Below are 17,731 nucleotides of genomic sequence, written 5' to 3' on the forward strand. Positions count from 1 at the left end.
GATGTGCTTGAACCATAGAAAGTATTAAATGGGAAAGAAATAAATGGACTACAAATTCAAGTTATTTTAAACTTATTCTGAAAGCCTTTTTATTAAGTTCCTTCAAAACTTATTACTATGTTAAGTGTATTGCAGGAATTTCAATATTACATATTTGAAGAATTCTGAGCATGTTTTCTAAGTTCTCCCATTTAGGATTCATAATTAAGAATAAGCCTGTTTTGACAAAATGGACTATCTCTTATTCATGTTTGGGAAGGCAGATCTACTTTTATCTAAAACTCAGAAGAATACATGTTCTGATTTCCAGAAAACAGAACTGAATATTCAGTTACAGGTGTGGTAACTTTCTCATTCACACAGTTGGAATTTTCCAAGTGTTGAAATCCTTGGACAGTGATCACATCTTCCAAGTAATCTTAATTAGCATGGTGTGTTGAAGAGGAGAGGAGGGTACTCCCCTAAAGTCATGTGCCAGGAGAAAATTTCAACACTTTCACAATCTAGCTCATTTCAAATAAACAAAAAAATGGAAGTGGTTCATGGATAATAAATCCCTGCTGGGCTATGCTGTGTTTTCATGACTAATTTCTTTTACTAACCACAGCTTCACAGCCTATGACCTTAAGGCAGTAGGCATTCTTTATAAAAACATGGGCTGGCTGTCAGGGTTTTGCTTTTCTCATCCACAAACTCCCTTGTGACTTGTTAAGTGTCCAAACATAAGTGACTTAGGGAAAATACACTTGTAAGATTTTTTGGAACCAAGGAATGAATTTTGTTATTGTAAAGTCAAAACTGAAACAATAATAAAGAATAAATTGTTACTGTAAAAACTTATTTAACACATCTATATTTTCCTCATAGAGATAATGGTTTTGCTAGAGACTTCGAGGTATCATCTAGTCATTTCCTCATGCCTGAGCAAAGTGGCAAACAATCTCTTCCCCAAATCTCTCTTATGACTATTAACAGCTATGGACTCCAGACCTCTTTGTGTGATATGCTTATCTAACATTTTCTCCTTGTTCCATTTTCTGTTATTTCTACTAGGTATTATGGCTATCTCTCGAATTCTGTCTTATAAGATATATATCTGTTTCAGGTTAAATCTACTTATTACAGATAACAGTGAAATTCTCATAAAAATAGGAAATATCACCTTGAGCTTCTCATACTGAGAACTGAATTGGACTCTTTTGTGTAATTCTTTCCTTCCTCCCTGTTTTGAATGAAAGTCTGAGAGTTTCTCCACCAACTTAGGCCAGTAATTGAACTGAAGTTGTTTTCACTTTCAAGTTGTTGACATTTCAAATTTGCTTTCCTCTTTTGGATCTCTCTATGGTTCAAAGCCCATCAATCCTCATTCCATGCTCAAGGACTCAGAGGGGCTGAGAATATTCTCAGGCATCTGATGATGTTGGGGGTGAGTAGCAGAGTTGAACTATGGTGATTTAATAAGTAGCACATACAAAATATTAAAATGTATATTAATGGAGAAAAAGCAAGTGACTTGAGGTTCTTTGCTTCCTCACCTCTTTTCTTTCGCCTTCTTAGATAATATTTAGTAGCATTTTTCCATCTCAATCTTCTTGAGAGTTAGCTTTGTTCAAATTGCTGGGGTAACTGCATACCCATTCACCATCAGGAACACACACCTGTAAGCACACTTTATTATGTTATTCTTCCCTTATTTGCTGTTATAAATGAAACTCTGGGAGTGTCTCCATTAACTCAGCTTGTAGCTACTGTCCCCAACAGCTGCCCCAGGTCTGGTCAGAAGAGCGCCATAGAAGATCCACCTGCACAGGTTCCTCCAGGGAAGCCTCATTATCAGAAGTCTGATCAATGGCAGGCTTGGCTTCAATGACAGGAACACAATATGGAAGTTCAACAGGTTCTATATTTACAGGTCCTGAGTGGTGTACAGGTTGCAGAGGCCACATACACTGTGGTCAGGGAGGTATAGTTATGGAGAGAAAAGGACTGTGGCCACTTCCTTCATTTAGTGTAGGGTGCTATCCAGACAACTTTCTGGCAGGAAGTTTTAATTAATGGGTTTAAGGCAAGCAGGCATTAGTGGTAGAGGTCATGAAGTAATGGAGAGGTGATCTCTGTGGCATATCCTCACAGTCCATGCAGGCTGTTAGGGACAGTGAGGCAAGCTATATCCAGGTGTCCCATGGGAAAGCAGTCACCAGAGAGCAGTAGTATACAGCAGATACCTGGATTGAATGCACTGGGGAGGGATGTTCTAGAACTGGAGATTGTATTAAGGATAACCAAGCTGTCCTTTTGGTATGAGCAAGTTCAAACTGTATTCAAATTGAATGCTCAAGAAATGTGAAATTATAAACATTCATCACATCTGCCCATTGATAACTGGCGTGGAGATAGAAGGGCATATCCAAGCCTTTGGATCAGTGGATAGGATATGTTTGGAGTAAGGACACAGGCATAATAATTACATGGCTATGTGCACTGATGTTGAGAGGAAGGTCACATGTTACCATTCTCAGTTACAACAACTGTTCCCCACTGGGTTTGCCGGCCTCTGGTTCTGCACTTAAGAACATTTTATGTTGCATTTTGCATTTCATTTTGTTGTTTAGTTCTTCCTCCCTGAAGAGGAAAAAGAAAATCTTGAGGGTTGGTGCCATAGCTTATTCATTTCAAATTCTACTCTGTGTCTAGGATAGTGCTTTGTAAATAGCATAGTATTTGTTGCTTTTGTTGAATTCCATTTGTGTCCTGTTTGGTTCACTTCCTCTTTTCTTTCTCTCTCTCTCTCTCTCTCTCTGTCTCTCTCTCTCTCTCTCTCTCTCTCTCTCTCTCCTCTCTCTCTCTGTCTTTCTCTCTCTCTCTCTCACAATAACCTTGTAATTTAATTACATCACTTTCATTTATGATCCATTTCTAGATGACCAAGACCAATTTGAATTTATAATATGTTTTCTTCCAAACATTATTTGTAGCTCTGAAACCTAATTGCATATGATATATCATCTATCATTGAAGACAACATCAAAGAGTCTCAACTAAATATTATTTATGCCCTCAAGTTGAGGCATTGATTCATTGATATTTACTTTTTGTTGTATTCCCCACAGATACTTTTAGACTAACCTAGTAGTTTCATGGTTTAGACAGTGTTTATTAGTTCAGGACGAATATGCAATGTTGAGATAAAATGAAAATTCTTTCCAAAGTCCAAGCAAAGCAGAAATAAAAAGGTGTCATCTATCATCTAAGGCTAGTTCTATGTTAGAGAACATAGAATTATAAATATACCCCACATATTGAGAAAAATATTTTAGCTAAATCCTTATTTTAAATTTCATACAGGTCCTTTTAAAATTATTTCCAAAAAATGACTAATGGTAGGACATTCCTTTCAATTGGAAATGAATCAAAGAAACAACCATTGGATGTGTAGATATCTATTTTATTCCATATTTTTTCAATTATTTTAGAAGGACTATTTATTTTAAAAAATACTTACTCTTCATCTACTATACAAAATGTGCTATGCCATGCCCCAGGGACACAGCAATTAAAAAATGGGCTCAAACTCCTGCCTTCACAGAACTTCACATCTTTGCAGGAAAAGAAAAATTAAAGCTGAGATAAGGTTTATACAATTGAGATCTAGTTCTCTGCACATTTTCATTATCTCTGAATTACTGAAAATTCTGATGAACTAATAATAGTTTGTCTTTTCTAACATGCTCTTAAATTTTATTTTTAATTAACTTCTCAAATTCTCAATTTAAAATTCCCATTATTCTATATTATCTCTATATTTTCTCAATTTATTTATCACTTTCAAGAATGAATTAGGCAGCATTTTCAAAAAATGTAAGTTAAGGCTACACCAGTGTGATCATTGCAGTGTTGCTAGGGTTATGAACAGTTTACAATTACTCCTTGTTATCCACATCCACATTATGTAGTAGATAATGCATAGTCTAATTTGAAGATTCAAAATTTAAGTTAAGATTAGTTAATGCATCCAAGACTACACAGCTATTAAATTGTAAAATAATTTGGAGAATTGTAAAATAACGGTGGTGGAGAGATCTTTCAAGTATATATTATTGATCCAGGAAAACCATGATGCTCAGATAACTATTCAAGCAGTATACACTGTCCTCTGGAGGAACAAGAGTAATTTCAATTGATATTGTAGTCTAGTTTGTTGGTAAGATGAATAGCTACAAGTTTAACAAAATTACATTTGAAACATAAATAGTGTCCTAGATCACTTTTACCAATTGGGACATAAATCACATAATCTCTTGGCAGCCTTCTATTTCTCTTTTATGACATACAACTTCATTTAGAGCAAACAATACTAGATTTGTAACCATTTCTAACTGCCTTAAACCCAGTTTTACAATTTTCTGGTTTTGTGATTTTTAACAAACATATTGTCTATGTCTCATTTTCTCATTGTTAAAATGGAGAATATAAAACTTTGCTTCTTTCACAGTTTTGTAATTGGGGTAAATTAAGTCTGTTATATGAAAGCCCTAGGCAATTTGTTATTATTAATCTGTGAAATATTATAATTTTATATTCCTCCTCCCTTGGGACTTAAAAGATCTATAGAGTTATATTAGCTTCCTGTATTTCCAGTTTTTAGCATGACTTCAGCATGCAACTTTGGCCTGATTTTATTTCCCAGGTATAACAATGTTTTTCTAGTTCTTTTATTTTAAAGAGTTAAAGATCACAGAAAAAAAAAAAACTTTCTTGCCTTATTGGCTTCAGTTTCTTTTGAGAAAAAGAATTTCCAGCTGGGAAAGGACTCCTGAGGTCTTTTCATTTCCTTCAGGATTTATCTACCCACAACTTCTACTCTGTGTCCTCTACAAGAATTGGTTCTAATTTAAGCTCAAACTAGCTCTAGTGAGTTGTTTTCTCTATGATTACATTTTTCTAAACCCCAAATATAGTAACTAATACCAGTAATTCTCAAATTGCATAAATACATATTCAGTGTGATTACTTTCTATTCTCCTGAGTGGGAGAAAGAGGTGACTCTTAAATATGCAACTTATTTTATCTATGTGAAAATCATTGGTTTAGAACAATTTCTAAATGCTACTTAATCCAAAGATTTAAATTTTTTTTTTCAAGTTTCTCACTACTGTTTACTTCTGGAGTGACCTCAAAACAACTAGATATAGGAGCGACCTGAATATTAGTCGTGATGAAATGGGTACTAGAAGAGAAATCACACCAACTTCTCCCCAGGTCATCTAGATGAATTCCAGGCATAGTTAGCCCTCAAAATAGAGAAGGAAGAGTATTGAGCAGTGGTCTTCAGAACTCATTTTTATGTTCCCTTTCATATTAAAATTCTTTGAAAGAATTGCCTACATTGGCTTTCTCTACTTTCTTTCTTACCATCCTCTCTTAAACCTATTGGAATCAGACTTCCACTCCACACCCCAGCACTTCACTCAACCTGTTCTAATGAAGATTGATTTCTATGTTTATAAATCCAGTGGTCAATTTCCTATTCTCATCATACTTTTTCTCAAAGAGCATTCAATGATGTGCTTGAAAAGATTTTTTCACATGGCTTTTGGTACAAAATTCTAATCTAGTTTCAATATATTCCCCTGTTTTCCCCAGATCTCTCCTTTTCTCCTCTTTTTCCCAGTCTCCAAAGGTTGATAGGTCATCATCCTTGAAACTCAACTGTTTTTTATCATCATTCACTCATTACCACATCTTATCTAGTATCATGGCACTAAATTTTAGCAGTTCAGTGGGAGAGTGCAGTTAAACTGAAATCTCAAATCTTTCCTGCTTAATCTCATTCATTCATTCTGGATTCAGATATCCTACTGCTGACTTTACATTCTTTGTAAATTTCTGATATGGCAGGCTTAATGCACCTATAGCAAAACAAAACAAAACAAAATATAATTACTCCCCAAACTTGTTCCTCCTGATTTTCTGCTTCATCTCAATAAATGGCAAGTCTATGCTTTTCTTGATTTTGTAAACCAGAAACGTTGGTATGATTCTCACTTTCAGGCCTCGGACTTTACCTCTACCTCAGATAATTCAGTGTTGTGTTCTTTAGAACCTAGAAATAATTGGTAAAAATCAGTTATAAAAGAATATTTAGTGAATAAATGAAAATATACTGTGCTGTGCATAAGAAAATTTAACAATACTTATTTCATGCTAAGACCAAGAAACTCTGTTAGATTGTTCCAGAGAGTAACCAATATAGGTAAGATACACATTAAAGTGTTCATGTCAATGAATGGAATAATTGCTATTACACTATTTCCTGACTGGCATAATTTTCACAAGTCCTAGTAACTCAGATCACACCCCTGTTTAGTTTCTAATTGCTTGCTTTTTATCAGATCAATCACCACACATCGTCTTTGCCATCCCTCTCAATCATCCTTTCACCATTAAACTTCAAAATCGGCCTACTGACAAAACATGCCAAATGCAAATTTATCTAAGAATACATAAACATTTATAAGCTCATTTTTAAAAGTCAGTAAAAAATTACCACAGAGATGTTTGTGTTCACATGAGAAGAGAGAAGAAAAGACAATCAGAGACAGAAAAGAGAGAGGCAATTAATTCATGATATCCACCATGTTTCTGAGTCCCATATGAAGATGAAAAGAATAAAAATAACAAATTTTACTAAAGACTTCGGAGCCTCATTAAATGAAAAATTACTTGCATTCTAGATCCCAAAACAAAACAAATCAAAGGTGGAATGAAAATATTGGAAAAGGAACGTGTTGATTCTTCAATCTTGCTTAGCTAATCATCCTCTCACTATTGGAGAGAATTGCATCTAGCAGACTCAACAAACCCTGCCTTTACCTGTCCACCGACACTAGTAGACATGCACAGCCTGTCTGAAGCAGCATTTTGGAGCTCCATTTTGGAGCTATTTCAGTCCATGGGCATTTTCCTGTTTTAATGAAATTTTCATTAAATGTTTTTATTGTCTACTGGCACCAAAAAAGAAAAAAAAAATCGGTTCTGCATGTCAGGGTAAGGGGCTGGATCAAAAGAGAAGTGCATATCTGTCTTTGTGTTATTCTTAAAGCTGCTTAGAACTTAGGAGTTTATATTTTAGCTGTTTGTTTTTAATCTGTTCTCACCTGTAATATGCCTATTGAATGCATCAATGCTGATTCTGTGTGGTTCTTTAAATTTTTCACTATTAATATCTTATATAAAGAGTAGATATGGATTTTATGAATACAGCCTGTCTATATAGCTAGATAACCAAATAATTACAAAGTATAACTATTTATTTTGTTTGAAGTTCCTTATTTATCAAAAAACAATGTTTGTGTTTCCTTCACTTATTAAGGATTACTGCCTATTTCAAAGTTTAGAGCCTTTTCTACAACAGGCTTATAAAATAATTTCTACCTGTCACACACACAAAAAATAGGTTCTGCACGCCAGGGTAAGGGGCTGGATCAAAAGAGAAGTGCATATTCTAGAACTGGTTCTTGAATTATTGACCATTTAGTGAAATAAACCATGTAAAACCCAGGGGAGTGCAAACAGAAGAAAATAAATATTCTGAAAAAGTTTTTCCTCTAAGCTATATTTCCCCTTCATTCATTGGAGTAGTTGCCAGCTGTGTCACAAGAAGCTTAGAAGGTGTGTGTTTTATCTGGACCACTTAAGAACTTAGCCTATGACCCTGTGATCTAATTTGGAAAATATCTGATCATAGAAATTTTGAAGATAAACAGGCAAAATAATACAATGGTTCCAGAATCAGCAAAGTTAGAGCAAGACTGGGATCAGACAGTTTTTCAAGTTTTTACAGAGAAAGGGACACATGAGTGGTTTCCTCTAAACCTTAAACAGGAAGTGGGTTACGTGCTATAGAGTGCTGGTGGTGGTATGGAATCTTTTGGATCCTTGGCCAATGAAGTCACTCACATATGGAAGCAAAGAGACTCAAGCAGCAAGAAACCACAGATATACAATAGATTCCTGGATTTGCAAAGCACCTTCTGAAACAGAGACTTCTTTGTCTGCCTCAGGGGAATTACAAGTGAGAGAACCCCAAGAAAATTTCTGAAAAACCTTTGAAATGTACCATTTGAAAAAGAAAAAATGATTTTCAACATTGCTGTCTAGTGTTAATTATTAGTCTAGGTAAAATCTTCCTTTTTTCCTTTATTCTTTTCTCTCCTATACTACTAGGAAGTGAGCAAAGTAGAAGAAAAACACACACATACTTCTTTTTCTAAATATAAGGAGATAACAATAGCTAGCACACAAATATATACATATATATTATGTATATGTATATATGTGTGTGTGTTTGTATTCTTGTAATAAAGATCAAGTATTAAATAACCTACTGGACTTGGCATTTTAATTTCTGATTCAACACTCTCCATTGATTCATAACTTTCTATTTCAACTAAAAGTGATCACAGGAGCCTCAATTATCAAAAAATGAACAAAAAAACTCAGGTCTGCCCAAATTTCACGGAGTAGAACAGAAAGTTTTATCAATTGAATTCATTTGAAGGAGAAAAGGATAGACAAAGATAAAGTTCAATCATAATTACATTTTCTATCCTGTACATCAAGGTTCTGAGAGTTATGCAGCACATACTTACTTAATCTATGTCCTCCTTGACTGTGACCTTCATAAACATGTGACCATATAAAAATTGCATAACATAAAGCCAACAGGTCAAAACTACAAGTGATACTTTAAAATCTCAAAACATCCCCTAATTGATTAATTTTGTGCTCATTTCTTTTTTAAAGTCTAAAAAAACTCTAGTTAAATGATCAAGACAAATCTTAACACCTGGTATAATTTGTATGTATTTATGTAAAAGTTTCACATTCAACCACTGCTTTTTTTTTTGTTCTTGGCATCTAGAGATGTATTAGTAAATCTAGCAGTTAGCAGGAAATAATAGTTACATGCAAGCTTTGAAGTACTACAAATTCTGCAAATTGTAGTAATTATTTGATGTTTTTTAATCTTCATTTTATTGTTGCATATTAATTATACAGAATATTGGGTTTCATTGTGGCATATTAATATATGCATATAACATAATTTGATAAAAACTACTCAATATCTATTTTAATGTATTTGAAGACATTATATAAATGAATATATATATATATATATTGGTACCAGGGATTGAACCCAGGGGCACTTAGTCACTGAGCCATATTCTGAGCCCTTTTTTTAAAATTCTTAATTTTGAGCTGAGTCTTGCTAAATTGCTTAGTGCCTCACTAAGTTGCTGAAGCTAGCCATGAACTTACAATTCTGCTGCTCAGCCTTCTGAGCCACTTGGAGTACAGGAGATATTTCATCTCATTCCACCTTTTGTACATTTTGTAATGTACATTTTGTAATGTATTAAAATTAGAATTATTTAGCTAATAAATAATTTATTACATATTATTCATAGTTTTTTAGTGAAATTTTAATTAAATGTTTTTATAGTCTGCTGGAAGAAAAAAAAATTAAACAAACAAGGATGTGTGCTGAAATATTGCCCTTAATGTCTGTTTTACTTTAAACTTCACTGTTTTTTTTTTTTTTTTTTGCTATTAAAATAATAGAAAAAAATATCAACACCTTAGAATTGCAGAACCACTGGTTATAATCTTATGTTCAGATTATAAAATGTTTTCTTTATAAATAAATAATAAAAATTTTAAAACTTCTTAAGCTTCCTGTTCCACGCCTCTTTCGTCTTTAGGTAATAATCAAAGTAGTAGAAGCCAACCATTCTCAAGCAAGTATGCCGATTACAATTTGACATTCCTCTTGTTCTACCTGGCCTTCTTTCAGACGCTTCTTGGCTTGTTCTTACAAGATTTCTATTTAAGAAATTCATGTGATGTTTTAGTCAGCTTTTTTCACCACTGTGACTATATGACCTGACCAGCACAATTGTAGAGGAGGAAAAGTTTATTTGAGGACTCACGGTATCTGAGGTCTTAGTCCATAGAAGGCGGCTCCATTTCTCTGGGCTCCAGATGAGGTTGAGCATCATAGTGGGAGAGTGTGACAGAAGGAAGCAGCTCACATGATGATCAGAAAGCAGAGAAAGAGATTACACTCTCCAGATACAAAAAGCCACTACCCCTAATTCCCCCTGCCACCCTCTCCCGCCATGATGTTCAGCTTCACCTGGAGCCCAGAGAAATGGAGCCATCTTCTATGGACCAAGACCTCTGAAACCTTGAGCCCTCAAATAAACCTTTTCTCCTCAACAGTTGTGCTGCTCGGGTCCATTAGTCACACCAGCGAAAAAGCTGACAAAAACATATGGTCATTACTGGGTTTTTAGTTCTCTTTGCTTCTATTCTAACATTTTTAACCAAAGACTTCTTTCTTTTTTTTTTTTCCAATTTTAGGCAACTAATATGAAATCTATAAAATTGTTTTGAGTTCACTCCACCATTGGAAAGAGTTAGAGGATAAAGTTGTTTACTTAGTTTTCCTCATTGATGATCCTCAAATCAAGTACTTTGACATTAATACTGCACAGTTGTCTGAAGAGAAAATGAAAGCCTCTTTCACTCACTGTGAATTCCCACAGGACTGGTTTTCATCTGCTTCACATTACTGCAGATCCCTGCCACGTGGACAGCTCACTTTAATGTGAACTTTAAAAGGGACTGAAATGGTGTTTTGCAGATACAAACAAGAAAGGAATCAGATCAATGGTCGTTAATAAATAAGTGATTTCCTGATATTTAACCTCGAGTTATTTTAATTTATCTATTTAAAATTGCTTATGTGCATTTAAAGTAGTGAGCCAAAATTGATTTTGGTTTTCCCTGAATGGTGTCTTCCAGGTGGATCAATAAAGGCATCAGTGTTTCTATCTTCACTGATTTAATGATTGTCGTTTGCTTTGTGACTCTGCACTCCTGCTTATTAGGCTGTATTCAAAATTTGTCTCCCAACTCCTACTTTTTAAATAATTGGATATGTTATTTTACAAATTATCAAAAAACGGGAGAATAATTTCTAATTAAATAACTTTATTGGCAGATTTATATAATTAGTATTGAAAATTAGCCTTAATTTTAGGTCTCTAGTATTCCAAGAAATTTCTTATGTTTGGTGCAGAGGACTAGTGTCAGACAACAAAAACATCATGACTTTTCTGATAAAACATAGCATACATTTTTATGATTATTTTACTTATTTATTCGTATGCTTATGTATTTTTCAAAAATACATAAAAAAGCTTAAAAGGAAATATTTCACAGTGTTAAAACAAAATTAGATAGTTGTATTATAAAACTTCATTCAACAACTTAAGATTTTAAATCTAGTTCTAAGTATTTTATCTGAATAAAGGGCTTTTACTATATACTACATAGCTAAAGGGAAGTTTCCATTGAATTTAGATCATTAGCAGTTTTGAATGTGTTATAAAGTGTTCAACAAATCAAAATTGAAATAATATTATAATCAGTATCTAGAAAATTTTTTTATATTAGAACTAAAAAAGAAACAGAGAGTGACAACATTGTATATGTAAAACCTTAGTTAACCTTGACAAAGGCAAATGATTGAGTATTAATGATTAAGCAAATATATACACATCTTACAGACTCTTTTAAAGCATATGATTAACTACACAAGTAGAAAAAGTTGAGGAAAATGCTGATGCTTTTAATTGCATAAAAATTAAGATTGCTTGCCTATGTTTTAAAAAGGTCACAAATGCTAGAAAATCAAAATAATTAACCAGAAAACATATTTGCTCAATTTATTCCAAAAAATAAACCCCTATGACTCTGTAAACACTCACAAAACAAAACAGCTTTTGAAATGAGGGAAAGACACTAATAAATATTCCAAAAGAATGACAAAAAGAAGATATACATATAAAACAAAATAAAAATACAACTTAAGACAAACATGTTTACCTATATTATATTGGTAAATATGTTTAAATGTAACCAAGGATGCAAGCAGAGCCTCCTCCTATACATCCAGAGAGGGGATGCCCTGATAATTGAAGTCTTTCAAAAACACACACACACAAAGGGTGCTAAAAAGTCACAAAATTGCCACCTAATTCACTATTCCAACTTTATGCATATACTTAGACTATGTTTAACAATAAGAACAGTTTATTCATTTTTACTCATAATAACTATTGAATTATAAAGCTTTATATTTGCATTCTGTTATGGAAATATATGAACGCCTACCAACAATATTTGACAATAATTTCATTGTACAAGATAAGATAATACACATTGGCCCACATTCTACACATACATACAAAAGGAAACAATATAATATGGATGTTTGCCCTTGGACAATAGGTTTTTAACCAATAATTATCTCTGAGTGGTTAAATAGATGGCTTTAATATTTTCTTAATTTGTTGTATTTCCTCTTGTTTTAGTGAGGTAGTAACAGAAAAGAAGAAAGATACAAACAAAGGAAAAGCATTGTCAATGAATTTATATCATAAATTCTGAACACGTGAGCACTGGCCATCATTGGCTCATGCAGATTCTTCTGTTTGCTGATATTAAATATAGTATGGTTTTGTATGCTGGAAAACATTGGTGAAACATTTTTTGGTTAAATATTGTAATAAATATATCTGCAGTCTTTCATAATTATAAACAAATATATGAATCCTTTTCCCGCTGCTATTCTTGTACAGAGGGATTATCTAAAAGAGGCTGTGTGCCCAACAGTTCTTTCAGCATTGTTAAACATCCAAGGGTTGTTCTTTTTTTTTTGCATCTTAAGTTTACAGAAGCTGTGGTTTGTGATTCTACATTGTTGTTTCAGGAGATGTTTCCATATGTAAGCCCACTTCTACTCTCTGCACCCCTGGGTCTATATTTCATTGGTCTATAATAGAGAGAAGTTAAGATGTCTTCTTAGAGCATATCTTTTAAGCCTATGGGTTCTTCTTTCCCTTAATTGCTTTCCATAAACATTTACTTAGGAATTCAGTAGCAAGTTATTCCCAGCCTACTATTTTCTTGGTTCTTGCTTGGTAGATTGGTTAGGTTACGTGGTTGCATTTTGGGTTAATATTTTTGATATTCAGCAATGACATATGACTTATGAGGGGCTTGGTTTTTAAAAGAGGTGCCAAATATATGAAAAGGCGCTTTTGATAAGTTTATGTAGTGTGACATAGTAATGACACAAAGAGGGAAAAGGTTACATGCCATGACATAAAAAGAAAAAATAATATTTTCTGAGATACAAAAGAAAGTAGAATTATATTGGTGATAATACATCTTAACAGAAGGACATACCAAGCAATGTTTTCAATTATACAAAATTCTTCCATCTGGTATAATTCTGGCAAAAAAAATAAATACTAAGGTGGAGTACTGAATCTCATTTTACAGAATTAATAATAATAATAAAGTAGAGTGAAAAAAAAATTTCCTTGTGTGCTCATGTCTTTTGCAATAGCATACAGCTGGGTTCTATCTTTTCTTGTGTGTATTACTTAAGAATTCTATTTCTTTAAACTTTGATCATATTGTTTTCCTACATCTGGTTTTATTTGGCACTTGTGACAGAGTATATAAAAGGTCAGGTGAATGTTAATACCCATCTGTATTAAAAAGAATATGGATCATCTATAAAACATTCAAGCATATTATTTATGCATGATTTAGTTGCTATTTCCATTGCCTTAATAAATGTCTCAGTTTAGTGTAAAATAAACTGGTTAAACTAATAGTTAATTTACAATCTACTCTAATTCTGAATCTTACTTTTGATTGAGTCTCCTTTTTTTCAATCTACTACCATATATATCTTAAGACATTTATACTTTTATTCCATTAGTACCCATCAGAAAGCAATATAAATAGAGGTTGAGGTTAAGATTTCATACTTTTCTCTACATGTGACCCCATGCAAGTAACAAAACTTGTCATTGAATTAGTTAACAAAGCTGAAAAATAGATTTACAGATAGCATTTACCTCATAGGGTGATCATGAAGATTAAATGTGACAATAGACTTCAATACCAGGTTGACATTTCACATGGACACAGCAAACTCCTATTTCATCTACCTGCTCCAAAAAAACCCACACTAATATATTTGAGAGAACATGGATAAACTTTGAGACCATTGAATAAGTGAAATAAGACAAGCACAGAAATAAAAATACTGCATGATTTCATGTATATGTAGATTCTAAAAATTTCTATCCCACAGCATTGGAGATAGAATAGTGGCTGTCACAGGTCTGGGAGCTGGGATGTGGGGAGAACTGGGGAAATGTTGGTTTTAGTCGTGTGGGAAGAATAAATTTAGAGGTCTGGTTTATATCATGTTACAATAGATAGCAATACAATATTGAATATATTGCATACTTGAAATTTGCTGAGAGTAGTTTTTAAATGTTATCACCACAAAAAAGTTTAAAAAGTTTACTATTTGGGGTGATGCATAGGTTAATTAACTGGATTATGATAATCATTTCACATGTACGTATACATCAAAACAGCATGTTGTATAACTTTGTAACATACATTTTTTATTTTACAATTAAACCTCAATAAAGCTGAAAAATAATAAAGTGAAGTAAGAGATAATACATATAAACTATTCAGAATGGTAGATGGCATTTGAGTTCTCAAAAATGTTAGCTATCATTATTGTTATTTTACTTTTACAAATACATTTCTTGTGTCCTATTGTGCTTTTGCAAAGGAATGCCTTATCAATGAGTAAAGACTAACACAATTGTTTGGGGACAAAAACACTACAGCATTTGAGCAATTTGGAGAATTTATTAGACTGATATATTTTGTTTGGTAACCTAGACAGTATTGTAAACAATGATCTACAGATTGCACTTTATCTTAAAATAATGGATTGTCTAGAGACCTCAAATGTTTTCTGTATAAATAGCACACTCTTTCTCAACACTCGATTTTGTTCACTTTGGAGAAAAAAGATATTTATGATAAGTATGAAATCATATGTTAAAACTACATCAAATACTACTAGAAAACATGATAGAATATTTGTTGGTGCTGAGAAAAACTGAAAAAAAAGGTGATATGAGTTCTATTTGTCTCTATTTACCATGTTGAAAAACTCAATTTTGATATTTCAAATATATAATTTGTTGACTTTGAATCAAAAAGAGTCCTGAAAAATACTTCTGATTCTATAACCTACTTACATCCCTAAGTCCATAGCTGTCTTGTAGAAATAATAAACATCTGCAGCCATTTCCATGAGCTTATGATTTTTGGTTGTTGTTGTTGTTGTTTATTTTGGGACTATCAAACCCATGGCCTCATGCTTCCTAGACAAACATTATACATTTAAGTTATACCTCCAGCCTGTGCATCTACTTGTGAGCTAAGATTTCTGTATTGTATGTATAGAGTTTTTTAGATTGGCATTTTAATTAAGTTCACATATGTTTGACCACTCCTTTTTCAAACACAGCAAAATAATTGGTACAATATTAGAAAATATATGAATGACATAGTCTTCCTTTAAAAAATATATAAATACGAGCACTGGCAAGCACCAAAACTAATAGAATACGAAGAGTGTGTGTGTGTCACTTCTAATTCTTCTATTATTCCATCTTGCCTCATATTAAACACTAAACACAGGAAGAAAGGGAGGAAGGAAGGTAGTAAGGAAGGAAAGCAGGCAGACAGGCAGGCAGAAAGAAGTGAAAGGAGGGTGGGAGGAAAGAAGTTTGAGACTTCAAGACACAGCAGTCAGAGCTGGAAAGCACTGTGGAAAAACACATGATTATTTTAAGATAAAATGAAAGAAGGCAGATGACAAAAGGCTATGAAAGAACTAACAAGCTGAGTATGGTGGTGCATGCTTATAATCCCAGCAGCTTGGGAGGCTGAGACAGAAGGATAGTGAGTTCAAAGCCAGTCTCAGCGAAAGCGAGGCGCTAAGCAACTCAGTGAGACCCTGTCTCTAAATCAAATACAAAATAGGATTGGGGATGTGGCTCAGTAACCAAGCGCTCCTGAGTTCAATCCCTGGTACCCAAGAAAACAAAAGAAAATAAAACAAAATATGAGCAGATAAATATTTTTTATGCATTCAATATTTTGTCAGAGTTATGAAAAGATTGTGTGTTACACCACGCCCTGACTTAATGAGTTGCATCATGTGCTGGTTTTATTCAATCCAAAAACATGCAGGCATGGTTTCTTTTTCTTTTCTTTTTTTTTTGTTCATAATACTTTCATTGTTTCTAGAAGTACCTTCCAGTGCTTCTCATAACTTTGAGGGAAATTCAAGGTTCTTGAGCTATTCAAAATAATGGCTTTCTACAAAGAATAATTTTTTAAATATGAGTTTAAAAAAAAAAAAAACTTGAGCCAATAGCAACCCCAAGTCTTATCAGACAATCAATCACTGGGCAATGGTTGCTGCGCAATCCTGCACTGGTAGCTCCAGGACCAGTAAGACACACAGAGGCACTGGGGATGCAGGGTGCTCACTTGGCTGCTTGAGGCATAGTTGGCAGGCTCAGAAAAGTCCCCTTAAGGCTTCCTGTGCTTGAGGACCATAAAATGTACTTGGATCAAGATTAGAGACTTTCTTAATGTCGACTCCACTTCTAGCCATGCAATGTATTCAGGTCTGGTTTGCTAGCGTTATATAACTTTATCTCTTCTCTCTACTCATTTATTTATAATCTTGTGGTCTGGAAATTTATTAAAAATAACACAGAAAAAACAAGGAAACATTTTGGAAAGATTTGTCAATTCTATTAAAACATAAAACAAATAAACAAACAAAAATGTGTGCGAAAAACAAAACAAAACAAAACAAAACAAAACAAAAAAACACCAACATAAAGATATATAACCAATGTGATCCTGCAATCTATAGACGTGGTAAAAATAAGAATTCATAACCCACTTGAACCAAATGTATGAAATATGATATGTCAAGATGATTATAATGTTTTGAGCAACCAATAAAAAATTAAAACTGATATAATAACCAATGTAAAACAATTATATCCAATTGTCAGATAATTTGAAACCTCAATAAAGTAGAGGAAAGTGACTTTGAAAAAAAAAAAGATAAAGACATTTGAGATTTTTGGAAATGCACTTACAATTAAGTTAATCACTATTTCACCAAAAACCTAATAAAACTTGATACAGCAAAAGCACATAATCTAGTAGCATAAATGTGCAAGGTAGTTGGCAAGTACTTAACAGAAAAAAATGAATTTAATTGGCTAATACACACATTTTGTAAAAAAAATACTCATAAATATGACTAAACAGTAGTCATATGTCAGATTGGCATATATGTTAAAAGATTTTGAAAATAAGTTAAAGCAAAAGTATGAGGGATAATGATCATTCATAATGTGAGATAATGTGAATTGGTATTCTCTGTATGGCATTTTGACAACATGCATCAAATTTTATGAAACATGCTTGTACATTTGGTCACAGCAATATCATAGCTGGGAATTTGCATGTTGAATATATTCCTAAATGATACATTTTCAAGAAGGATCCTCACAGTACAGTTTGTAATATCAAACTACTAGGAACAAAATAAACCAAAATATTTAACAGTAGGATATTGGTTAAATAAAACTACTGCATTTTTATGATTAAATATTTTGCTGCTGTTTCAGAGTAGGAATATTTACATTGCTGAGAACAAAGATTTTTAAGACTTTTA

This window comes from Marmota flaviventris, chromosome 1 (assembly GCF_047511675.1).
Source record: "Marmota flaviventris isolate mMarFla1 chromosome 1, mMarFla1.hap1, whole genome shotgun sequence".
In the NCBI taxonomy this organism is placed as follows: domain Eukaryota; kingdom Metazoa; phylum Chordata; class Mammalia; order Rodentia; family Sciuridae; genus Marmota; species Marmota flaviventris.